The following is a 25,858-nucleotide window of genomic DNA, read 5'->3' on the forward strand; positions in this document are numbered from 1 at the left end:
TAATGACTGAGGCAGCTTCTGTCAGTTGTTTAGAGGTAAATGGACATGCTGTTAACCAGCTAGATATTAATTACCAAGAAAAGTCTGACAGTATAATATGGCAAAGCATCATAATGTGTCCGGCTCCACTCTTAAGCAGTTCACTGAAACATACTGCTCTATATGTTGGTATTAAAGGACTAGATTCCATCTTTTTAAGAAGGCATACCACACAGAATAACAAATATAAATGTATAGATCTTCCACGCCTTACTCAGAACTTTTTTATAATATCTGCTTGCTTTATACTTCTACTATAGCAATCAAAATCTATATTTAACAATAAGTAACTACTTTTATAACATCTGCTTGCTCTAACCTTCTAATATGTTATTCAATATCTCTATGTAACAATAAGTGATTACGTTCTAATCTATTACCACCAAGAACGATACATTGTAAGCCACATTGAGCCTGCAAAGAGGTGGGAAAATGTGGGATACAAATAAATAAATTGATAAATATGGTGCCATAAAAAAATAAACCTAGGCATATTCTATAAACTACACCTAAAGTTAGGTGAAGTTTAGAAAATATGCCTAGCGCCCGTCCACGCAACAACATTTAGTCGTAGGTATTTATGCCAAATAAAACTTGGTATAAATGCCGGCGACTAAGTGTGCATAGATTTTAGAAACGTCCATGACTCACCCATGGCCACATCCATGAATTTTTCACAAAGAACTTTACAGAATACACTTACCAAGTTCTGCAGTAATTGGGCAGCTGTTACTGCTGGAGCCCTTACTGCCTCCTAAATAGGTGGCAGTAAGGACTCCCCTGGGAAATGGAAACGCTCATTGAGGGCAATTCTATAACTTGACACCAGAAGTTAGGTACCTAGATGCAGTACTCTGAGTGCTAATTCTATAACGTCATCTGAGAGCTAAGATTACAGAATACCAACCTAAGTTGACATCTATGTACCTACATTTTGGCAGGCCACTTATGCCATCTCAATAGCAGGTGTAAATGCCTGTGCCTAAATTTGACACATCAGCACATAATTTATGGTATTAAATTATATATGAGTAAATGTTGGTCCTGCTCATACCCCTTCCCTTTTGCATTTACACACTAAGAGGTCCTTTTACCAAGCCGCGCTAAAAAGTGTTCAGCGGTGTGTGTGGGTTTTCTCCATGCAGTGGCCACGTTTAGTGCAACAGTAAAATGGGCATCGTGCCATAATTTTTGGTAATGGACAAGCCCTACTTTCCTCCTATTTAGGAGGCAGTAAGGGCTTCTGCACTACTCCCAATGCTAATCAGGTAGTGTGTAGTAATGTGCCTGTACTACAAAATTAGCATTCCTCCCATGCTAGAAAATAAAAAATATTTTCCAGCTCAGGATTAGTGCATTCTGAGCAGGAAACTACCACAAGATACCTCAGCGTGTCCTGTGGTAGTGCACGGTAGGCCCACATTAAGCCTACTGTGCTTTAGTAAAAGGGCACCTAAGCGAGTTGTGTGCGTCATTTATAGAACAGAACACATCTAGCACTTACGTGCCTAGGTACTAGTATTTTAAAAACACCCAAATGTGTTTAAATTTAGGCGCCAAGTTATAGAATGAGGGAGACTATCCCTACAGATGTTTGGGCCATCTAGTTTGCCTGATTTCTTCACTTTACTTTAAAAGTAGTTCTTGCAAAATGCTTCCTAACTTGCTCATTTGGTAGTTCAACATAAGTTTTGAGTTCTGTGCAACAGTTCACATTTATTTGACAATTAGTAAAGTTGCTTACCTGTAAACAGTTACTTGGACGGGACACCAGGATATAGCGAATGCTACATACCTGTAGAAGGTATTCTCCGAGGACAGCAGGCTGATTGTTCTCACTGATGGGTGACGTCCACGGCATCCCCCTCCAATCGGAATATTCACTAGCAAAGACGTTTGCTAGCCCTCGTGCGCCCATGCGCACCGCGCATGCGCGACTGTCTTCCCGCCCGAACCGGCTCGTGTTCGTCAGTCCCGTATGTAGCAAGACAAAGACAAGGGAAGACACAACTCCAAAGGGGAGGCGGGCGGGTTTGTGAGAACAATCAGCCTGCTGTCCTCGGAGAATACCTTTTACAGGTATATAGCATTCGATTTCTCCGAGGACAAGCAGGCTGCTTGTTCTCACTGATGGGGTATCCCTAGCCCCCAGGCTCACTCAAAACAACAAACATGGTCAATTGGGCCTCGCAACGGCGAGGACATAACTGAGATTGACCTAACAACTTATCCAACTAACTGAGAGTGTAGCCTGGAACAGAATAAAAATTGGGTCTAGGGGGGTGGAGTTGGATTCTAAACCCCAAACAGATTTTGAAGCACTGACTGCCCGAACCGACTGTCGCGTCGGGTATCCTGCTGCAGACAGTAATGAGATGTGAATGTGTGGACAGATGACCACGTCGCAACCTTGCAGATCTCTTCAATAGTGGCTGACTTCAAGTGGGCCACTGACGCTGCCATGGCTCTAACATTATGAGCCGTGACATGACCCTCAAGAGCCAGTCCAGCCTGGGCGAAAGTGAAAGAAATGCAGTCTGCTAGCCAATTTGATAAGGTGCATTTCCCCACAGCCACTCCCCTCCTGTTGGGATCAAAAGAAACAAACATTTGGGCGGACTGTCTGTTGGGCTGTGTCCACTCCAGATAGAAGGCCAATGCTCTTTTGCAGTCCAATGTGTGCAGCGGACGGGGAAAGAATGTTGGCAAGACAATTGACTGGTTCAGATGGAACTCCGACACCACCTTCGGCAAGAACTTAGGGTGAGTGCGGAGGACTATTCTATTATGATGAAATTTGGTGTAAGGAGCATGGGCTACCAGGGCCTGAAGCTCACTGACTCTACGAGCTGAAGTAACTGCCACCAAGAAAATGACCTTCCAGGTCAAGTACTTCAGATGGCAGGAATTCAGTGGCTCAAAAGGAGGTTTCATCAGCTGGGAACGACATTGAGATCCCATGACACTGTAGGAGGTTTGATGGGGGGCTTTGACAAAAGCAAACCTCTCATAAAGCGAACAGCTAAAGGCTGTCCCGAGATCGGCTTACCTTCCACACGGTAATGGTATGCACTGATTGTGCTAAGGTGAACCCTTACAGAGTTGGTCTTGAGACCAGACTCAGACAAGTGCAGAAGGTAGTCAAGCAGGGTCTGTGTAGGACAAGAGCGAGGATCTAAGGCCTTGCTGTCACACCAGACGACAAACCTCCTCCATAAAAAGAAGTAACTCCTCTTAGTGGAATCTTTCCTGGAAGCAAGCAAGACACGGGAGACACCCTCCGACAGACCCAAAGAGGCAAAGTCTACGCTCTCAACATCCAGGCCGTGAGAGCCAGAGACTGGAGGTTGGGATGCAGAAGCGCCCCTTCGTTCTGGGTGATGAGAGTCGGAAAACACTCCAACCTCCACGGTTCTTCGGAGGACAACTCCGGAAGAAGAGGGAACCAGATCTGACGCGGCCAAAAAGGAGCAATCAGAATCATGGTGCCTCGGTCCTGCTTGAGTTTCAACAAAGTCTTCCCCACCAGAGGTATGGGAGGATAAGCATACAGTAGGCCTCCCCCAAATCCAGGAGGAAGGCATCCGATGCCAGTTGGCCATGGGCCTGAGGTCTGGAACAGAACTGAGGGACCTTGTGGTTGGCTCGAGATGCGAAGAGATCTACCAAGGGGGTGCCCCACACTTGGAAGATCTGGCGCACTACTCTGGAGTTGAACGACCACTCGTGAGGTTGCATAATCCTACTCAGCCTGTCTACGCCTGCCAGGTATATGGCTTGGAGAAACATGCCGTAACGGCGAGCCCACAGCCACATGCTGACGGCTTCCTGACACAGGGGGCGAGATCTGGTGCCCCCCCTGCTTGTTGATGTAATACATGGCAACCTGGTTGTCTGTCTGAATTTGGATAATTTGGTGGGACAGCCAATCTCTGAAAGCCTTCAGAGCGTTCCAGACCGCTCGCAACTCCAGGAGATTGATCTGTAGACCTTGTTCCTGGAGGGACCAGCATCCCTGGGTGTGAAACCCATCGACATGAGCTCCCCACCCCAGGAGAGACGCATCCGTAGTCAGCACTTTCTGCGGCTGAGGAATTTGGAAAGGGCGTCCCAGAGTCAAATTGGACCAAATCGTCCACCATTGCAGGGATTCGAGAAAACTCGTGGACAGGTGGATCACGTCCTCTAGATCCCCAGCAGCCTGAAACCACTGGGAAGCTAGGGTCCATTGAGCAGATCGCATGCGAAGACGAACCATGGGAGTCACGTGAACCGTGGAGGCCATGTGGCCAAGCAATCTCAAAATCTGACGAGCTGTGATCTCCTGGGACGCTCGCACCCGGGAGATGAGGGACAACAGATTGTTGGCCCTTGTCTCCAGAAGATAGGCACGGGCCGTCCGAGAATCCAGCAGAGCTCCTATGAATTCGACTTTCTGTACTGGGAGAAGATGGGACTTTGGATAATTTATCACAAACCCCAGTAGCTCCAGGAGTCAAATAGTCATCTGCATGGACTGTAGAGCTCCTGCCTCGGATGTGTTCTTCACCAGCCAATCGTCGAGATAAGGGAACACGTGCACTCCAAGTCTGCGGAGCGCTGCTGCTACCACAGCCAGGCACTTTGTGAACACCCTGGGCGCAGAGGCGAGCCCAAAGGGTAGCACCCAGTACTGGAAGTGACGTGTTCCCAGACGGAATCGGAGATACTGTCTGTGAGCTGGCAGTATCGGAATATGCGTGTAAGCATCCTTTAAGTCCAGAGAGCATAGCCAATCTTTTTCCTGAATCATGGGAAGAAGGGTGCCCAGGGAAAGCATCCTGAACTTTTCCTTGACCAGATATTTGTTCAGGGCCCTTAGGTCTAGGATGGGACGCATCCCCCCTGTTTTCTTTTCCACAAGGAAGTACCTGGAATAGAATCCCAGCCCTTCTTGCCCCAGTGGCACGGGCTCAACCGCATTGGCGCTGAGAAGGGTGGAGAGTTCCTCTGCAAGTACCTGCTTGTGCTGGAAGCTGAAAGACTGAGCTCCCGGTGGGCAATTTGGAGGCATGGAGGCCAAATTGAGGGCGTATCCTTGCCAGACTATTTGAAGAACCCAACGGTCGGAGGTTATAAGAGGCCACCTTTGGTGAAAAACTTTCAACCTCCCCCCAACCGGCAGATCGTCCGGCACTGATACTTTGGTCTCGGTTATGCTCTGCTGGAGCCAGTCAAAAGCTCGTCCCCTGCTTTTGCTGGGGAGCTGTGGGGCCTTGCTGAGGCGCACGCTGCTGACGAGAGCGAGCGCGCTGGGGCTTAGCCTGGGCCGTAGGCTGTCGAGAGGGAGGATTGTACCTACGCTTACCAGCAGAGTAGGGAACAGCCCTCCTTCCCCCATAAAAACGTCTACCCGATGAGGTAGATGCTGAAGGCTGCCGACGGGAGAATTTGTCGAAAACGTTATCCCGCTGGTGGAGCTGTTCTACCACCTGTTCGACTTTTTCTCCAAAAATGTTATCCGCTCGGCAAGGGGAGTCTGCAATCCGCTGCTGGATCCTATTCTCCAGGTTGGAGGCACGCAGCCATGAGTCTGCGCATCACCACACCTTGAGCAGCGGCCCTGGACGCAACATCAAAGGTATCAAATACCCCTCTGGCCAGGAATTTTCTACATGACCAACTCCTGAAACGGCTTGGCTTGCTCAGAAGGGAGCTGGTCCACCAAGTCCGCCAGCTTCCGCACATTATTCCGCATATGGATGCTCGTGTAGAGCTGGTATGATTGAATCTTGGCCACGAGCATGGAAGAATGATAGGCCTTCCTCCCAAAGGAGTCTAAGGTTCTGGAGTCTTTGCCCGGGGGCGCCGAAGCATGTTCCCTAGAACTCTTAGCCTTCTTCAGGGCCAGATCCACCACACCAGAGTCGAGAGGCAACTGAGTGCACATCAGCTCTGGGTCCCCATGGATCCGATACTGGGACTCTATCTTCTTGGGAATGTTGGGATTAGTTCGTGGCTTGGTCCAGTTTGCCAGCAATGTCTTTTTTAGGACATGATGCATGGGTACTGTGGACGCTTCCTTAGGTGGAGAAGGAGAGTCCAAGAGCTCAAACATTTCAGCCCTTGGCTCATCCTCCACGACCACTGGGAAGGGGATGGCCGTAGACATCTCCCGGACAAAGGCCGAGAAAGACAGACTCTCGGGAGGAGAAAACTGCCTTTCAGGGGAGGGAGTGGGGTCAGAAGGAAGACCATCAGACTCCTCGTCAGAGAAATATCTGATGTTCTCCTCTTCCTCCCACGAGGTCTTGTCGTCGGTATCAGACACAAGTTCACGAACCTGCGTCTGAAGTCGCGCCTGTCTCAACTCCGTGGAAACCCGGCCACGGTGGGAGCGTTGAGAGGTGGACTCCCTGGCCGGCAGCGGCGAAGCTCCCTCCCCCGACGTCATCGGGGAGTCCACCTGGGAGGCAGCCGAAGCCGCAAGCGGCACCGGGGACCTCACCCCGGGCAAAGGGCCAGCTGTCGCCTCACTTGACGGCACCGGTGGCGCAGGCACCCCGGTACCGGAGAAGGGCGCAACAACTCTTCCAGGATGCCAGGAAGAATGGCCCGGAGACTCTCGTGCAGAACAGCTATGGAGAAAGGCTGAGAAGCCGGTGCAGGCGTCGAAGTCAAAACCTGTTCCGGGCACGGAGGCGGTACCGGGCTGTCCGGGGTAGAGCGCATCGACACCTCCTGGATGGAGGGTGAGTGGTCCTCCCGGTGCCGACTCCCTCGGCGACCCAGAGCTCTCGGTACCAATTCGGGAAGGTGACCGGTGACGATGCGTCTTTGACTTCTTCGAGCGAAGCATGTCACCGGAGCTCCCCGGTACCGAGGAGGACGTAGAATCCAGACGTCGCTTCCTCGGGGCCGGGGCCGAAGAAGGTCGATCCCAGGGGGGCTGTACCGCAGGAGCCCTCAGGGCAGGAGGAGACCTACCCGAAGGCTCACCGCCACCAGCAGGGGAATGGACAGCCCTCACCTGCACTCCAGACAAAGCACCACCATCCGACATCAACACCAGCGGGGGTCCCGGTACCACCGACGCCCTCTTCCGAAGTCTCGGTACCGTCGATGCAGGAGGAATACGCCTCGATGCCGTCGACGTCGATGCACTTCCCTAAGACTTCGGTGCTGCCGACGCCGATGCACTTGACGAATCCCGGGATGCTGAGGCCGTCGAAGCGCCGGAGAACAGAACGTTCCACTGGGCTAATCTCGCTACCCAAGTCCTCTTCTGTAGAAGAGCACAAAGACTACAGGCCTGCGGGCGGTGCCCAGCCCCCAGACACTGAAGACACGAAGCGTGCCTATCAGTGAGCGAGATTATCCGGGCGCACTGGGTGCACTTCTTGAAGCCGCTGGAAGGCTTCGATGACATGGGCGGAAAAATCGTGCTGGCGAAATCAAAGTTCGCGATGATGACAAGAGGCACCAAGAAAAAGGGGAGAAAAAACCCGTATGGGCGGCCAACAAGGCCGCTACCCGAAAGCGAAAGGAAACTTACGCTGGGGAAAAAAGAAAACTAGAAATACGGGAAAAGGGAACCTTTCCTTTTTTTTTAAAACACAGAAAATTAGAAAACTCGAAAGACGCGCGAGGTCTTCTGAGGGGCACGAAACGGCGGCAAAACACGACCGTCAAAAGAAGACTGACGAACACGAGCCGGTTCGGGCGGAAGACGGTCGCGCATGCGCGGTGCGCATGGGCGCGCGAGGGCTAGCAAACGTCTTTGCTAGTGAAGATTCCGATTGGAGGGGGATGCCGTGGACGTCACCCATCAGTGAGAACAAGCAGCCTGCTTGTCCTTGGAGAAATTTTCTTACACATGCATGACAACCAATGGAGCACAGATTGGAGTAGCATAAATATAGCTTAACAGCTTTCAATGCTTTATTGAGCATGTACATAATTTCCTGAGCCATCTGTTTGGTACAAAGCTTATACTAAGGGAAGCCAATTTTATTTATAAATCTTATAGACTTTTAATTTGACAAAATTATCCAAGGTATCATGGCCTAAAATATATATATAAAATCATAATAAAGCAATATAACAATCATACATATCCATCTACTAATAGCACACATGCAAGAGGTGAGTGGGTTTTGAAAGGATCAGCATCCTGCTGTCCTTGGAGAACACCTGTCACAGGTAAGCAACTTTGCTTTCTCGGAAGACAATCATGATAGTCTCCATACAGGAGCATCTCTAGGTATAGATTCCCTTGTTAACAAAGAGGGAGCAAAGGAAAACCTAATGTCAACAAGTAGAACTTTTTTTCTGTGGCAACCAGACATTTTCCTCTTTTGTTTTTAACGAACCTGGAAATCATAATATAGGACCCTATAGAGATGATGGAGTTGGATTACAAATCTGAAAGATTCTGCAAGACAGACTAACCAAACCTATGGTGGTCTGCCGAGCCCCCATCCAAACAGGGCTAGCTCAAAGGACTGAGCCAACTTTTGCTTCGGCACCCCCCCTCCTGCATCATTGTACACCCCCCCTGCCTTGACACTCCCCCACGTTAGTTCCCTTCTAGCCATCCAGTCCGCCTACATAAGGATCAATTGCTCTTACCCTGGTGGCTCCCTTCTTCAAAATGGCACCTCTAGGGGGTTCAAGCTGCCATATAAGCAGAGGCCTAGCCAGGTTTTGATCTCAGGGGGAGCAGACTTTTATAAAATAGGCACCGGTTGGTATCAGCTAGACAACAGTGTCTGTGTTGTTGCTCAGGGGCTGTAGCAGGCACTGATTAGTACTGGCTGTCTCTGTTGCGTCCTGCCTACAAGGAAACAGTAAGTTACATCAGGAGGCAGGACACAGAAGAGGTCCCTGGACTGGCCTTAGCAGGCAACCTGTCTTCTTAACTACAAAGTAAAACTATTCAAATCGTGACCATCACCTCAGGAATAGCACACACATTCCTTCCACTGCTAGACACCTTGTTTAAATCAAATGGGCTTTTGTTTGTGAAGTGATTCTACAGGATGTGAAGAACACTAGTCTTGAGCATTTTTATTTTGGGTGACAAAGGCCACCAAAGGTAGCCCTTGCCCCACAGCCTACATTCAAATAGAGCTAGACACTTTGTGAAATAACACAAACCCCTGCAAAAAGACACCCAAAACCTATACTGAAAACTAACCACACCATAACAGCCCTAATCCACGTATGAAAAGACTGTGCTATAAATATTACACTGGGACCAAGAGAAGTGTTTCCCTAGGTGGTCCTGGAGCACCCTCTTGCCATTCAGGTTTTCAAGCTATCTACAATGAATCTGCATGAAAAAGATTTGCATGTAATGGAGGCAGTATATGCAAATCAATGTCATGCATATTTATTGTGGATAGCCTGAAAACCTGACTGGCAAGAACCAATTTGGGAAACACTGCCCTAGAACACAAAACTCACCACACCATACCAGCCCTAATCTACCTATGAAAAGACAGTGCCATATATATTACACTGGGCTCTGGAGCACCAATACACCTACTGTTGGGAAACTGGAACAAGCTGCACTGTTACACACTCCTACACAGACACTACATGCTAGCAGAATCCTTCACCTCAGTCACACATGCAGAACATGGACAGACCCTCATCTATATAACATAAGAGTAGCCATACTGGGTCAGACCAATGGTCCATCTAGCCCAGTATCCTGTTTCCAACAGTGGCCAACCCAGGTCACAAGCACCTGGCAGAAACCCAAATTGTGACAACATTCCATGCTACCAATCTAATACAGAATACAGAGCAACAACAACAACAAAAATTGAAATAGAGACCACCCCCCTCCTCTGTGCCCAAGGAAGCCAAGACTCTATAAACAGTGCAATACTGGTAAAAAAGAAACAGAAATGCATTTTCTCCTGTACTTTGCAAAATAAAAATAGAAAAAAATGTACCTTTTACAAAGCAGGTACATCTCAGTCCTTACAAAGTATTAAATAAAAATAATTTTCTTCTACCTTTGTTGTCTGGGAATTTGGCTGGTTCCAGTCTTTTTTTCCATGTTCCACGAGTCAGCCATACAAATTCTTTTCCAGATTGGTCTTTCCATTTCTTCTCTTTCCTCTTGTCTTCTTCCTTTCCTTCTCTACATCTGTTGGCACTGACCTTTCGTTTTATGTCCCCACTATCAAATAGCTGTGCATAGAGCTGCCAAGTGACCAAGCTCCAGAAGGGAGATTTTTCAACCAGTCCTAGTGTGAACTGACATCCCAAATTCATGTGGGATTTGCAGTCCCTGGTCTACCCATCAAAATCTGTGCTGCAGTACATTCAAAATTACTTAAGAAAATGCACCCAGAAACCTGCAGGGTTGCTAATTTGAAGACATCGGAGATGTGCATTTTTAAATACTGTCATATTCCTAAAATCATATTCAAAATAAAATACCTTTTTCTACTGTATTTTCTCATTTGCTTTGGTCCCACTGTCTCTTTTCTGTTTTTATCTGTTTCTACTGCCTTTACAGGGTCTCTTGCCCATCTGACATTTCTTCTGTGTCCAAGTGCACCATCCTTCTTTCCTCTGCACCACTATTTGTCCTGTCTAGTATCTCCCTTCTGTGTCCCTTGTCCGAATCCTACCCCCAAGTTCAGCTTCTGCCCTTTCTGTGTCCCCATCTCCCCCCCTTTTCAGCACAAGCCTACCTGGTCTCCTCATCTCCCCCTTTTCTAATATCTGCCCTCCTGGTGTCTCCATCTCTCCCTTTTTCTAACATTGTCCTGTGTCCCCATCTTGCCCCTTTTTCCAGCATTACCTCTTTCTCCCCATCTCACCCCTTTTCCACCCTTCTCCCCATATTTCCATTCCCCCTTCCAGTAGTGCCTCTTTATGTCCCTATCTCCTTACCCCCCTTTCTACTAGTGCCCCTATGTCCCTATCAGTGAACAGTGAAGAAAAATGAGCTGAACCTATAGAGTTTATAATTGCGGTTTCTACCGGCTATAATAATTTTTGAAGCTGTTTTAGTGATATTCAATTGTTATTTCTTTTCTCCTCCACCTTTTAAGAAACTTCCTATCCAACTGAAACAGCTTTAGACTTGTTATAGATGGACCAACAATAACAAAATTACAAGGTGGATGCAGCACCTCATAAGTTTGCTTGCTTTGTTCCGAGTGAACGGCAATGACAAGTGTGTGAGGGGAGTACAAACAGAATAACCAAACTGGCTTCCTTGCTTACAACGGATTAGATAGCTGCCCAAGAAGGTTTAATAGACAGGAGTGGAACTGAGCCTTTCTCCCTTCTCAGCCCCCCCCCCCCCGAGTCTTACATGTTTCGCCCGCTCTACCGTCCGCGTGGTTATTTTCACTGCCCTCCTGCATATACTCCTGTCTCTTCTGCCCACTCTCTCCCATCAGCGCGGTCGCTCGTTTTTAAAACCCTGAAGACTTCTCGCTCCGACACCGGCGACTGACATAGCCAGTCTTCAGCCAGCGTCGGAGCCTCTCCTTAGGCGCGTCCCACCTCTTTGGAAGACAGGAAGTTGCATTAGAAGAGGCGGGACGCGCCTGAGGAGAGGCTCCGACGCTGGCTGAAGGCTGGCTATGTCAATCGCCAGTGTCGGAGGGAGAAGTCTTCAGGGCTTTAAAAACGAGTGACCACGCTGATGGGAGAGAGTGAGCGGAAGCGACAGGAGAGTAGGTGCAAGACTCACGCGGGAGGGAGGAGGCAGAGAACGCTATTGGCAGGCATTTGGCGCTTAGGCACCATCTCTTCTAAAAATCTGTTTGGGGGAGCGACCGCTCCCCCTGCGCCCCACCTAGCTACGCTTTTGCATAAAAGCAATAACAGTCCTCCAGTAATAGTACTACAAGACTGCCACTAGGGGAAGGTGGCACCACTATGAAAAAGGTTCTAGAACAGGCTTGTCCAAGTTCAGTCCTTGAGGGCTGCAGACAAGGTATTCAGGATATCCCTAACGCATATGCATTAGAAATATTTGCACGCCCACTACATCCATTGTATACAGATCTCTCTCATGCATATTCATTATACAAATCACTTTCTGAGTATCACTATTTCAATTTAGTTACAGTGAAAATTAATATTAATCTAGTACCTACCTTACTCTTTCTAGTTTTTATTACATGCCTTTATTGAAACCTCCAAGCATTAAGCTTAGTGGCGCCATTGCTCCTGCCATCGGCTGGAAGCTCGCCCCGGGGTAATGCAGCTAAGAGAATAATTTAAAAGTATGAGGTGTGAAGAGGTTGTTTTAAATTTGGGGTTAAATAAGGGAGGGTTAGAGATACAATTAATAGGTTGTGAGTAATGTTAATCTACATTTTTCAGTTAAAACCCCTGATGATGCATTTAGCGAAACACAGTCTTCTGTAGGGTTTGACGGCGTTTTAAGTGGTTGGTGATTTGAGAAGCAGATTTGCCTGTGGCTTTGGGAAAAGAACTGAACTGACAGAAGAGAAGACTGGTTGCCTTTGGATTAAGAACATTACAATTGGAAGACTTGGTCATGATGATATATGGAGATTTTCATAGGGATTGGACTCACTCCAATACTATGCTGAGATAAGTGGACACTGATGCACAGTAATTGAAACAGTCGGACATTTGTTCTTTGTTCTGACATTTGTTAAGAAAAGAACTCTGCAAATACTAATGATAGCAACAGTGCATTAATGTATTTTGAATAAAGTATAACTGTATGGAAATTGTCATAGGGAATACGTAAAAGGAAAAAAAAAGATGTATTGTGGTCGAGAGTACCCATGTGATTGTATGAAAGACATAGTGGAGTGAATGCTAAGAAGTGTGAAGTCAATATTGTATATAAAAAAAATCTTTTTATATGTTTAATGCTTAGAGGTTTCAATAAAGTTATGTAATAAGAACTAGAAAGAGTAAAGTAGTTACTAGATTAATATGCAAATTCATTAGAGATATCCTGAAAACCTGGTCTGCTTGTGGCCCTTGGGGACTGAACTTGGACAAGCCTGTTCTAGAAAATCAACATACCTAAAGGGAAAACTAAACAAGTCAGATTACTAAACATCCCTACATATGAGTCTACATGCTAACAGAATATCTGGTTTCAGTCACACACTTAGAACCTAGATAGCCACTTCGAGACTACAGAATAAGTGACAACAAATTAAAAATACAAATATATACAGAAAAGTTAAACTGAGCCTCCAAGAAGCCACATTATAAGTACATAAGTACTTGCCATACTGGGAAAGACCAAAGGTCCATCGAGCCCAGCATCCTGTTTCCAACAGTGGCCAATCCAGGTCACAAATACCCGGCAAGATCCCCAAAATGTACAAAACATTTTATACTGCTTATCCCAGAAATAGTGGATTTTCCCCAAGTCCATTTAATAATAGTCTATGGACTTTTCCTTTAGGAAGCCATCCAAACCTTTTTAAAACTCCGCTAAGCTAACCGCCTTTAACACATTCTCTGGCAACGAATTCCAGAGTTTAATTACACGTTGAGTGAAGAAAGATTTTCTCTGATTCGTTTTACATTTACTACATTGTAGCTTCATCGCATGCACCCTAGTCCTATTATTTCTGGAAAGCGTGAACAGACGCTTCACATCTACTCCACTCATTATTTTATAGACCTCTATCATAGCTCCCCTCAACCGCCTTTTCTCCAAGCTGAAGAGCCCTAGCCACTTTAGCATTTCCTCATAGGGAAGTCGTCCCATCCCCTTTATTATTTTCATTGCCCTTCTCTGCACCTTTTCTAATTCCACTATTTCTTTTTTGAGATGCGGCAACCAGAATTGAACACAATATTTGAGGTGCGGTCACACCATGCAGTGATACAAAGGCATTATAACATCCTCATTTTTGTTTTCCATTCCTTTCCTAATAATACCTAACATTCTATTTGCTTTCTTAGCCACAGCAGCACACTGAGCAGAAGGGTTCAACGTATCATCATCAACAACGACACCTAGATCCCTTTCTTGGTCCGTGACTCCTAACATGGAACCTTGCATGACATAGCTATAATTCGGGTTCCTCTTTCCCACATACATCACTTTGCACTTGCTCACATTAAACCTCATCTGCCATTTAGACGCCCAGCCTCCCAGTTTGGTAAGGTTCGCTTGTAATTTTTCACAATCCTCCCGCGATTTAATGACTTTGAATAACTTTGTGTCATCAGCAAATTTAATTACCTCACTAGTTACTCCCATCTCTAGGTCATTTATAAATATGTTAAAAAGCAGCAGTCCCAGCACAGAGCCCTGGGGAACCCCACTAACTACCCTTCTCCATTGAGAATACTGACCATTTAACCCTACTCTCTGTTTTCTATCTTTTAATCAGTTTTTAATCCACAATAGAACACTACCTCCTATCCCATGACTCTTCAATTCCCTCTGGAGTCTTTCATGAGGTACTTTGCCAAACGCCTTCTGAAAATCCAGATACACAATATCAACCGGCTCCCCTTTATCCACGTTTGTTCACCCCTTCAAAGAAATGTAGTAGATTGGTGAGGCAAGATTTCCCTTCACTAAATCCATGTTGACTTTGTCTCATTAATCCATGCTTTTGAATATGCTCTGTAATTTTGTTCTTAATAATAGTCTCTACCATTTTGCCCGGCACCGACGTCAGACTCACCGGTCTATAATTTCCCGGATCTCCTCTGGAACCTTTTTAAAAAATCAGCGTTACATTGGCCACCCTCCAATCTTCCGGTACCACGCTCGATTTTAAGGATAAATTACATATTTCTAACAATAGCTCCGCAAGCTCATTTTTCAGTTCTATCAGTACTCTGGAATGAATACCATCCGGTCCAGGAGATCTGCTACTCTTCAGTTTGTAGAACTGCCCCATTACATCCTCCAGGTTTATAGAGAATTCATTAAGTTTCTTCGACTTGTCAGCTTCGAATACCATTTCCGGCACCGGTATCCCACCCAAATCTTCCTCGGTGAAGACCTAAGCAAAATCTTCCTCGGTGAAGACCGAAGCAAAGAATTCATTTAATCTCTCCGCTACAGCTTTGTCTTCCCTGATTGCCCCTTTTACTCCTCGGTCGTCTAGCGGTCCAACTGATTTTTTTGCCGGCTTCTTGCTTTTAATATACCTAAAAAATTTTTTTTACTATGTGTTTTTGCCTCCAACGCAATCTTTTTTTCGAAGTCCCTCTTAGCTTCCTCGGGGCCGGGTCCGAAAGAGGTCGGTCCCAGTGGGCCTGTATCGCAGGAGTCCTCGAGGCAGGTGGAGACCCACTCGATGGCTCACTGCTGCCAGCTTGAGATGGTCTCTGGACAGCCATTACCTGCAATCCGGACGTTGATGCACCCTCCGGTGCCGACATCGATACCATCTCCGACGATCTCGGTACAGCTACCGATGTCGAAGGACCGGGCACGGCTTGGAACAGGTGCTCCCACTGAGCCAATCTCGACGCTTGTGTCCACTTTTTGAGGCGGAGACACAGAGTACAAACATTGGGGCGATGACCAGCTCCAAGACACTGAATACACGAAGCGTGTGGATCAGTGGCTGAGATTGCCCGGCTGCACCGCGTGCACTTATTGAAGCCGCTGGCGATCTTCGCGGTCATGGATGGAAAAATCGCGGCGGCGAAGTCAAAATCCACGATGGTGCCAAAAGAAAGGCACAAAAAAAGGAAAAACCCTGTACGGGCAGCCAAAGTGGCCGCTCGCGACAACAAAAGGAAACTTACGGGAAAAAAACTAAGAAATACAGGAAAAAACCAAAAAGCCGAAAAGTGGCGAAAACGCTGCGAGGGCTCTCTCTGGAGCACAGAACAGCCGGAAAACAGTCGTCCTGATCCGCGGAAAAAAAGAGACTGAGGGACACGCTCGCGCTACGGGCGGGAAGACAGTCTTGCATGTGCGCACGAGGGCTAGCAAGCTTTGTTGCTAGGAAGATTTCCGTTCCTGGGGCTGCTGACGGACGTCAACCCATCAGTGAGAACAAGCAGCCTGCTTGTCCTCGGAGAAATATCTATACCCTCTTTCCCAAGCCGTCCGTGATTATGTGCTATGTAATGCTTCCTCCCACCTTTTTATATAGAACCTTTGAGGGTCTGCTCATTGCAACACGGCCAAGTATAGGCGGGAAATACTACCCTTTCCTCTCCCCTTCTTCATTGCCAGTTCTATCGCTGTTTCCGCCAAATCCAGTTCCTCCCGGGTATGAGAGCGTATATAGTGTCGCACGCTAGAGTAGAACACCTGATCTCTAGCAGGTAGCCCATATTCCTCCTGAAGGTTTTCAAAACTGACCATCCCACCATTATCCCATAACTGACCCAATGTGTGTAACCCAGCTTGTGTCCACTCCCGATATACCTTCTCTGTTACACCCAGCGAAAACCCCGGAGCTTTGCTTATGGAGGTCTGTAAGAAGTACTTCAGTTCCAGAAACCAACCCCTCCTTATTTGGTACCAAGTGGCTAACAGGTGACTCACACCCACCGGAACCCTACGCATTACGGCCAACAAATCCCTGCCTGGGAGCCAAAGCACATCTCCTAAAGAACGCGTTCCCAACCACGCTCTCTCCCAGTGCAGCCATTTCTTGCTCGCGTATGGGTTCCAATCTGCTAATACCCTCAATTGGGCCGCCTGATAGTAAAGAAAAATATTTGGGACTCCCATACCCCCCCCTACCATCAGGTTGGAACATAATTGCTCAACGCACCCGCAGGGGGTGTTTCCTCCAAATATAAGCAAATAGCTTACGATTAAGCTGTGCAAAAAAACTACGGGGGATTGGAATGGGAAGCGCCATAAATAGATATAACATTTTAGGGAGTAGCATCATTTTAATTGCATGAATTCTTCCCATCCACGAGACACTCAGACACATCTATCCAGCTCTGCCATTAATTCCATTACTTTTGCTGGGAAATTCACCTTGTATAACTCTTCCAATTTTAGCGTTATCTGTACCCCCAGATATTTAATAGACTTGGTAGTCCAAGCAAATGGGAAGACTAACCGAAGCTGAGAGACCTCCTGATATGGAACCGTTATGTTAACTTTAAAGCCCGACAAAGTCCCACAGTGCGCCATTACCTCTACTACTCTCCTTACCGAGGATTCTGAATGTGTCATAGTCAAGAGAACATCATCTGCGAACAACATCAGCTTATGCTCCCTCATCCCTCTCACCACTCCCCTAATTCTCAAGTCTGCCCGAATAGCACATGCCAAGGGTTCCATGAAGAGGGCAAATAATAAGGGCAAAACCGCACACCCCTGTCTAGTTCCCCTATGCAGTTCTAGTGGTTTAGTGTATGATCAACTGACTTTTAGTATAGCTAATGGTGCTTGGTACCATAACTGCAGCCAACTCAGGTAGCGCCCCCTATCCCCACCCGTCAAAATACTGCAAATAAGAACGCCCACTCTACTCGATCAAACGCTTTTTCAGGGTCGATCAATAGCAGCACCACCGGTTCATGCTCATCCCTTACCTGTTGTATAACATGTATCAAACATCTAATATTATTGAAGGCCTGACGCCCTGTGATGAACCCCGTCTGATCCCCGTGAATTAATTTAGGTAAGACCATTTGCAAGTGTTTAGCTAAAATTTTTGCAAATATTTTATAATCAACATTTAGCAATGAGATTGGTCTGTACGAGCCGTACTCCTGCGGGTCTTTCCCTGGTTTCAACAATAGAGTTATCGCTGCCAACCGCCAAGAGTATGGAAGCTCTTGTGCATGATGAAATGATTGGAAAAGCCTTAGCAGCAGGGGTGCCAAAAGTGATGTATATAATTTGTAAAATCTCGTGGGAAATCCATCTGGACCTGGTGCCTTAGCAAGGGGGATGGCCCATTCAACATCTGCTAAAGGAAAAGTCCATAGACCATTATTAAATGAACTTGGGGAAAATCCACTATTTCTGGGATAAGCAGTATAAAATGTTTTGTACATTTTTGGGATCTTGCCGGGTATTTCTGACCTGGATTGGCCACTGTTGGAAACAGGATGCTGGGCTCGATGGACCTTTGGTCTTTCCCAGTATGGCAATACTTATGTACTTATGCTAATGTTATTGAAGCTGAGAGCATCTCCGTCTCCCCGTGACAGGTGAGTTATGTCTGACTCTTTGATATACGTCTCTATACCAGACCCAGATATAGCCTGTTCTGACTCAAAGTTTGGAATAATAATCATAAAATATTGCTTGAATTTGCTCTGTCTGAGTGACATTCTGGCCTGTCTGATTTTTAAGGCTACCTATATAGTTACGATGGCTTTGCTTTTTAAGCTTATTAGCTAACAGCCTACTTGCTTTTTCCCCAAATTCAAAATATTCTTGCCTTGTTTGTTGTAACTGATTTGCAAGATCAGTCAGCTGTATCTCATTAAGCTGCAACCGGCATTGATGTAACTTCTCAGTTGCCTGAATATCAGACGGGTCCGCTTTATGTGTCTGTTCTATTTGTATTATGGTCTCTCTAATATTAGCCTCTTGTGCCTCCCTTACCTTTCCAAAATGAGCCCGCAGCGCTATCAATTGACCCCGCATAACCGCCTTTAATCCCTCCCACAAGCTTACTGGGTGTATCCCCCCCCCCCACATCACTGAATACTATATACTTTCATGTTTTTTTCAATTGCCGATACATTTTTTGGTTCCCTCAGGAGAGCCTCATTCAGTCACCAATACTTCGGCCCTACTGGCCTCCCTTTGGTCCTTAACTCCATTACCACTGGGGCATGGTCCGACCACGTTCGCGGTTCTACATGTACTTCCCGCAGAGCACCAGCAATTGCCCCATCTCCTAGCAATAAATCTATCCTACAGTAAGAATTATGTGTTGATGAGAAGTACATGTAATCCTTCTCTTGTGCATGAGTCACACGCCAAAGATCTATCAGCCCCCATCTAGCCATAAACTTTCCCAAGGCCGTTCTATCCTTTTTAGCATATCCCACTTGTCCTGCCGAGTTATCTAGTGAGGGGTTCACCGTAAGGTTAAAGTCCCCTCCCATCACCAGAGAACCTTGCACATTTTGCAGTAGCACCCACTCCATCTCCTCTAAGAACACTTCCTGCCCTTCATTGGGAGCATATATTGTGAGAAACATATAATGCACATTGTAAAGGGATGTTATTACCAGAAGGTATCTTCCTTCCTTATCTGCTAAGGTTTTAATTATTTGCTAAGGTTTTAATTATTTGCCCTCTTTTTCTGAGAAAGTGTACTAGTTGCATGGAACACCTTTGGATACCGCCTGTGCAATACCACCTTTTCATGACATTTTTTCAAATGAGTCTCCTGTACCATAATTACATCAGCTTTCAACCTTGTCATTAGCCAGAATTTTTGTGAAAAGTTTAGTTTCATAGGGAAGCAAAGAAATGGGCCGGTACGACTCTGCCCTAAGGGGGTCTCTCCCTGGTTTTAACACAACAACAATCTGGGCCTTTCTCAAGGTATCTGGAAGCTCACCTCTATTAACAAATCGAATGAAAACCACTGACAAACATGAAGTGATTTCAAAGACCAAAATTTTGTAAAATTCTGAAGAAAATCCATCCACTCCTGGAGACTTATATAGAGGACTATCTCGATTGCACCATCTGACCTCATCTTCCATAATATCAGCGTTAAGAAAGTCTTGTTGGGTCATTGTTATCTTAGGGAGATTCTGTCCAGAAAGATACGTCTCACTATCCAGACCCATGTCCTCAGAAGGAGAGTATAAATGAGCATTTATACTCTTTTCCTGATATCACCGAAGAGGAAACCGCCCATCTTCTCTCCTCCTCGAAATGCACCACTTGTTCCTCTGACCCCATCCCCACCAACTTACTCAACACCATCTCGCCTACTGTCACCCCCCCATCTGTCATATCCTCAACCTCTCTCTCTTCACTGCAACTGTCCCTGACACCTTCAAGCATGCTGTAGTCACACCACTCCTCAAAAAACCATCACTTGACCCTACCTGTCCCTCCAACTACCGCCCAATTTCCCTCCTACCCTTCCTCTCCAAGATACTTGAATGCGCCGTTCATAGCCGTTGCCTTGATTTTCTCTCCTCTCATGCCATCCTCGATCCGCTTCAATCCGGCTTTCGCCCCCTACACTCGACAGAAACGGCACTATCTAAAGTCTGCAATGACCTGTTCCTTGCAAAATCCAAAAGCCACTACTCCATCCTCATCTTCCTCGACCTATCCGCCGCTTTTGACACTGTCAATCACAATTTACTTCTTGCCACACTGTCCTCATTTGGGTTCCAGGGCTCTGTTCTCTCCTGGTTCTCCTCTTATCTCTCCCACCGTACCTTCAGAGTACATTCTCATGGTTCTTCCTCCACCCCCATCCCGCTCTCCGTTGGAGTTCCTCAGGGATCTGTCCTTGGTCCCCTTCTTTTTTCAATCTACACCTCTTCCCTGGGCTCCCTGATCTCATCTCACGGTTTCCAATATCATCTTTATGCCGACGACACCCAGCTTTCTTTCTCCACACCAGACATCACTGCGGAAACCCAGGCCAAGGTATCGGCCTGCTTCTCCGACATTGCTGCCTGGATGTCCAACCGCCACCTGAAACTGAACATGACCAAGACCGAGCTTATTGTCTTCCCACCCAAACCCACTTCCCCTCTCCCTCCACTCTCTATCTCAGTTGATAACACCCTCATCCTCCCCGTCTCATCTGCCCGCAACCTTGGAGTCATCTTCGACTCCTCCCTCTCCTTCTCTGCGCATATCCAGCAGATAGCCAAGACCTGTCACTTCTTCCTCTATAACATTAGCAAAATTCACCCTTTCTTCTCTGAGCACACCACACGAACTCTCATCCACTCTCTCATTACCTCTCGCCTTGACTACTGCAACCTACTCCTCACTGGCCTCCACTTAGCCATCTATCCCCCCTTCAGTCCGTTCAGAACTCTGCTGCACGTCTTTTTTTTTTTTAATTTTATTTTTTAACTTCTTCAGTACACAATACACTCATAAAAAGCAGAAAAAACATAGTCTAGGTCACTCTGCACACCAATACTGATACAAAATTCGACAGAACAAGGAAACATTATCATAAAAGTGAAATGTATTCCATACTGAATTTTCTTTTATAACCCTCCTTTTTTTCCCCACTTTCACACACTAGCAAGCCATCATGCATACACATCCCATCACAACATTCGTACTCCACGCACCCATCTACCCATACCCTTCCCCCTATCCCCCTCCCCTCCTACTATCATGGAAGCCTTAGCCCATGATATTTAAACATGAAGCCCATATGTAAGCGTACTGTCTATTGGCCAGTCTGGGGGATCCCCTGTAGATCTGATTCTCATATTTGCCTACTTCCCTCATTTTTGCCTTCCAAGCTTCTGCAGGTATGGGCTCCGGTGACACCCAGAAATGCAAGACTGTTTTTCTAACCAGCAGCAGAGAGACATACACAAATCGACGCTGTGGATATCGCAATCCCTGGACCACCAATAATGACTGATCCCCTAACAGTAAAGTTGTATAGTCCCATTCCAATTCCCGCTGCAACACGGCAGCCAATAATTGAAAAGCCACATTCCACAGTGATAGAGCCGAGCATTCCAAGAAAGAGTGTACAAGGGTTCCCCCCTCAGTCCTGCACTTAAGGCATCTGTCATCTGTCCAGAGTCCTATGGCTGCCCCCTTTGCTCTAGAAATAAATGCTCTATGGAGGATCTTGTATTGTGTCTCCTGCAGGTCAGCAGCTCTAACCATCTTATACAGGTTAGTGAAAAGTTTCCCAAACTCCTTTTCCGTGTACCTAGATCCTACATCCTCATTCCAGCGCATTACCAGCTGTTCCATGTCCCCCCACTGCCCGTTCGTTGTTAGGATCTTATACCAAGTAGACAAACTGTTAGCCTTAGTGGGCATACGTAACAAAATCTTATCTAGGGGACCCCAAAGCCAACCGTCTCCATGTTGCGCCTTTATAGTAGACCAGTAGTGTCTAACCTGCAAGTACTGTAATAAGTTGTTATTTGGTACGGCCCACTGTGCCTTAACTTGGTCAAAGGACAAGAAGACGCCCGATCCTTCCTCCAAAAGTTGTCCCAATATCCTGCAGCCCAAATCTGCCCATTTAGAAAAAATAGAAAATCCCATGCCCGCCGGGAATGCCGCATTACCTGTCATACTCAAATATGGTGAGGCATCCGAAGAGCACCGCTGCTGACCTCTCCACCACATCCAAGCTCTCCTTAAGGGTCGTAAGAAAGCCAACTTGTGTGACATACAAGAGTCACTACTCGATCCCACGTGCAGCAGATTAAGAAAAGTCCACGGGTGACTCCAGTCTCCTAGTCCCTCAATAGGCAAGAAACGATTGCTCCCTCCCATTCCCTCATAAATAAGGCGCATTAACGCCGCCACGTTGTACCGGCGTAAGTCCGGTAATCCCAGACCCCCTCTGTCTTTGCTGTGGCATAATTTGGAGACCCCTATTCGTGCCCCCTTCCCCCTCCATATAAAAGTCCTAATAAGGGATCGGAACTTGCGTTCTTCCCGTCTGAGAACCCAGATTGGTGCAGCCTGTATCGGGTATAAAATCTTGGGAAGCAACACCATCTTTACTAATGCTATTCGCCCCATCAGCGAAAGGGGCAAGTCCCTCCATCTGTCACACAAACTCTTGATCTTGTCCAGAGCATCTATCACATTTTTCCTATAAAATGTAGTTCTATTAGTGCTTAGATAGATGCCCAAATATCTCATTGCCCCTGCCACCGGTTGTATCGGAAGCCCCGCCATCCCCCTCGCCCCCTGAGTATCCGTCATGGGCAGCAACTCCGACTTATTATAGTTAACTCTGAGTCCTGAGATATCCCCAAAGCCCCCAACCACAGAGAGTGCCTTCTCCAAATCCCTTGGGGCATGGGCAACATATAATAGAATGTCGTCAGCAAAGAGGTTCACCCTCAGCTCCCTACCCCCTACCCGAATACCTCGGACCTCTTCACTACCACGGATCTTTGCAGCCAAAGGCTCTATAGCCAGCACAAAAAGAAGCGGCGAAAGTGGACACCCCTGCCTTGTACCCCGTTGAATTGTAAAATAATCAGTAAGCCTCCCATTTATCTGTAATCGTGCAAAGGGATTGGCATAAAGTGCCCGGATCCACTCAGAGCAGGCCCCACGAATCCCAAATTGCTCCAGCACCCTAAACAAGTATTCCCACGAGATACTGTCGAAGGCCTTTTCCATGTCCAGCCCTACTATAGCCGCCGGGCCTTCCTTCCTCTTACACTCATGGATGGCCATCAAGGCTTGCATGATATTCATAGAAGCTTGCCTCCCTGGCACAAAGCCCACCTGATCTTCATGTACTAAGGTATGTATGACCCGGTTCAGACGCCTGGCCAGGATAGCCGCCAAGATTTTAACATCCTGATTTAATAGCGAAATTGGTCGGTAAGACCCCACCCTGGCCACGTCCTTCCCCGGTTTCGGTAAAAGCACCACATGGGCCTCATTACGCTGCAGGGGCACCCCCCTGTCAACCAAATCATTAAACCAGGTCCTCATCGGTGGTGCCACCAGGTCTGCCATGATTCGATAATATTCAGGCCCAAAACCATCGGGCCCAGGGGCCTTAGTCATTTTCAGGGCTCCTATGCCCTCCCTTATCTCCTGCTCTGAAATGGGGGCATTCAGATGGGCTAGCTGCTCCCCATCCAGGCGTGGGAGCTGCAATCCTTGAAAAAAAAGCCTCATACTTGGTCTGGTCAAAATCTCGGGCCCTGTACAGGGAACTATAAAATTCCACAAATTGTTGTTCAATTTCGGACTCTGTAGTGTATGACCTCCCCTGCTCATCCTGAATAATAGATGTGATCTGTCTCTTTCGCGAGGGTCGCACCAAACTGGCCAACAACTTGCCTGCCTTATTACCCCATTTAAAAAGTCGGAACCGCTGGTAATATATATCCCTTTCGGCTTGTTGCCGCAAGATCTCATCTATCTGCTGTTTAACCTGCTTCAGGGCAAGCTTATTGTCCTCGTTCATCTGAGAAATGTGCTTCCGGCGTAACTGATGGTATTCTTGAGACAGGCGCAACAAGTCCGCCTCTCTCTTCTTCTTTGCACCCGCCGCGTATGCTATGATGTGCCCTCTCATAACAGCCTTGGAAGCTTCCCAATATGTTCCCGAGCTCACATCTGATGTCTGATTGTGCTGTTGATACTCCACCCACTTAGCCCGCATATACTCCTGAAAACCTCTATCAGTACCTAACAGAGGGGAGAACCTCCACACCCGCTCGCTCGGCTCCGTACACCACGGAATAATTATCTCCACTGCCTGGTGGTCACTTAAAGTATGATTTACTATATGCGCTCTAGAAATCCGAGCAGACAGGGAGAGGTCCACCAAGAGGTAGTCCAGTCTAGAATAAACCCCATGAGGGTGTGAATAAAACGTAAACTCCTCCTGCTGTGGGTTCAGTAACCTCCAGATATCCACTAGCCCCGTCTGATTACATACAAAATTCACCCCTTTGTGCTCCCAGTTTCCACCCTTACATTTCGCTGGCTTGCAGTCAATTGAGGGGTCCGCTACCACATTAAAATCCCCCCCTACAATCAGCTGGTATTCAGAGTAGGCGCCCACCCTGGCCACCACCTCGGAGAAAAACTTATGAGAGTATACGTTGGGCCCGTACACATTACACAGTAAAAGTTTTTGTCCCCAGAGTTCTCCCAGAACCAAGACATACCTCCCATCTCTGTCAGCTATTGTTTTATGAACAATGAAGGGGAGTCTTTTATGTATCAAGATAGCCACCCCTCTCTGTCTTGCATTGTAGGAGGAATATCCTATCTCCCCTACCCATCCCCTTCTGAGTTTCTGATGTTCTGCCGCTGACAGATGTGTCTCTTGTAAATAAGCAATCTCAGCCCCCGCTTTAGACAACCAGGAGAGTAGTTTTGTACGCTTGATGGGAGAATGGATCCCATCAACATTAAGTGTGATGATCTTTAAATTAACCATATTTTAAGCATTCACAAATTCTAGCACTCAATTCTTGACAAAAGTTCTCACAGGCCTCCCAGCATAGCCTGCGGGAACAGCTGCGCCAACCTTCCGGCCACCAAACATTCATCAACAAACTTATGCCACGTCTGCCTGCTTCACTCAGGCAAACCACACTTTTAGGCTTCAAGTTTTGCGTATCTTTCAGACTTCCCCCAGCCCCCCCCCGCCCTACCCTGCAGACACACACCTTCCACTTCCTCTCTTCCATCCACCCCCCAACCTTCCCCTCGTACACATCCATACTCCCCCTTCCTCCCCCCCCTCCCCCCCTTCCCTCCCGAAACCCCCACCCAGGAGCTATTTTCCCTCCTATAACCCACCAATAACCACCCGCCCGTGGCTCCGCCCCCCTGTCATCAAATAGAAAAAAGAAGAAAGAAAAAAAAAAAAAAAAAACCCCCCCTTTATCCCCTCCTAAAACTTATACATAGTCTCGTAGGAAACTATATGACAATGCAACCAATATAACTTTCAACTGTCAATGCATCGGCTGGAGCCATGCTTTGTATAACAGAACAATACCCTCTACATAGTCCAGGTGCCGGTGCCCTGTTCCAGCCCCGGCCCCCTCCCTTCCAGCGCATGGCTCCGGTTAAAGAAAACATTAAGTAAAACAACTTAGAGTAACTGTGCTCCCCCTTACCACCCACAGGTTTAAGGCCCCCATTGATATGTGCGAGCGGCAACTTGAAGCGTCCGCAAAACCGCAGAAGCCACATCATCCCTGGGCTGCT

The 25,858-nt window shown here is 47.1% G+C and overlaps 1 protein-coding gene across 2 annotated transcripts in view; it reads right to left on the reverse strand.

Moving 5' to 3' along the window:
* UBN2 (ubinuclein 2) overlaps window positions 1-25,858 on the reverse strand; it is a 371,797-nt gene that overhangs the window by 13,722 nt on the left and 332,217 nt on the right. The window lies entirely within an intron of this gene.

Source organism: Microcaecilia unicolor, chromosome 1 (genome assembly GCF_901765095.1).
Source record: "Microcaecilia unicolor chromosome 1, aMicUni1.1, whole genome shotgun sequence".
Lineage (NCBI taxonomy): Eukaryota > Metazoa > Chordata > Amphibia > Gymnophiona > Siphonopidae > Microcaecilia > Microcaecilia unicolor.